The sequence below is a fragment of the Bison bison genome, unplaced genomic scaffold (assembly GCF_000754665.1).
Source record: "Bison bison bison isolate TAMUID 2011002044 unplaced genomic scaffold, Bison_UMD1.0 scf7180017864535, whole genome shotgun sequence".
NCBI lineage: Eukaryota > Metazoa > Chordata > Mammalia > Artiodactyla > Bovidae > Bison > Bison bison.
In genome coordinates, this window is record NW_011495084.1 from 10,114,693 (window position 1) to 10,115,879 (window position 1,187).

Below are 1,187 nucleotides of genomic sequence, written 5' to 3' on the forward strand. Positions count from 1 at the left end.
AGGAGCTCTCTGTGGCTCAGATCATGAACTCCTTATTGCCAAATTCAGACTTAAATTGAAGAAAGTAGGGAAAACCACTAGACCATTCAGGTACGACCTAAATCAAATCCCTTATGATTATACAGTGGAATAGAGAAATAGATTTAAGGGACTAGATCTGATAGATAGAGTGCCTGATGAACTATGGATGGATGTTCGTGACATTGTACAGGAGACAGGGATCAAGACCATGCTCATGGAAAAGAAATGCAAAAAACCAAAATGGCTGTCTGAGGAGGCCTTACAAATAGCTGTGAAAAGAAGAGAAGCAAAAAGCAAAGGAGAAAAGGAAAGATATAAACATCTGAATGCAGAGTTCCAAAAAATAACAAGAAGAGATAAGAAAGCCTTCCTCGATGATCAGTGCAAAGAAATAGAGGAAAACAACAGAATGGGAAAGACTAGAGATTTTTTCAAGAAAATTAGAGATACCAAGGGAACATTTCACGCAAAGATGCGCTCGATAAAAAACAGAAATGGCATGACCTAACAGAAGCAGAAGATATTCAGAAGAGGCAGCAGGAAAACACAGAAGAACTGTACAAAAAGATCTTCATGACCAAGATAATCAGGATGGTGTGATCACTCACCTAGAGCCAGACATCCTGGAATGTGAAGTCAAGTGGACCTTAGGAAGCATCACTACGAACAAAGCTAGTGCAGGTGATGGAATTCCAGTTGACTATTTCAAATCCTGAAAGATGATGCTGTGAAAGTGCTGCACTTAATATGCCAGCATATTTGGAAAACTCAGCAGTGGCCACAGGACTGGAAAAGGTCAGTTTTCATTCCAATCCCAAAGAAAGGCAATGCCAAAGAATGCTCAAACTACTGCACAATTGCACTCGTGTCACATGCTAGTAAAGTAATGCTCAAAATTCTCCAAGCCAGGCTTCAGCAATACATGAACCATGAACTTCCAGATGTTCAAGCTGGTTTTAGAAAAGGCAGAGGAACCAGAGATCAAATTGGCAACATAAGCTGGATCATGGAAAAAGCAAGAGAGTTCCAGAAAAACATCTATTTCTGCTTTATTGACTATGCCAAAGCCTTTGACTGTGTGGATCACAATAAACTGTGGAAAATTCTGAAAGAGATGGGAATACCAGACCCGACCTGCCTCTTGAGAAAGCTATATGCAGGTCAGG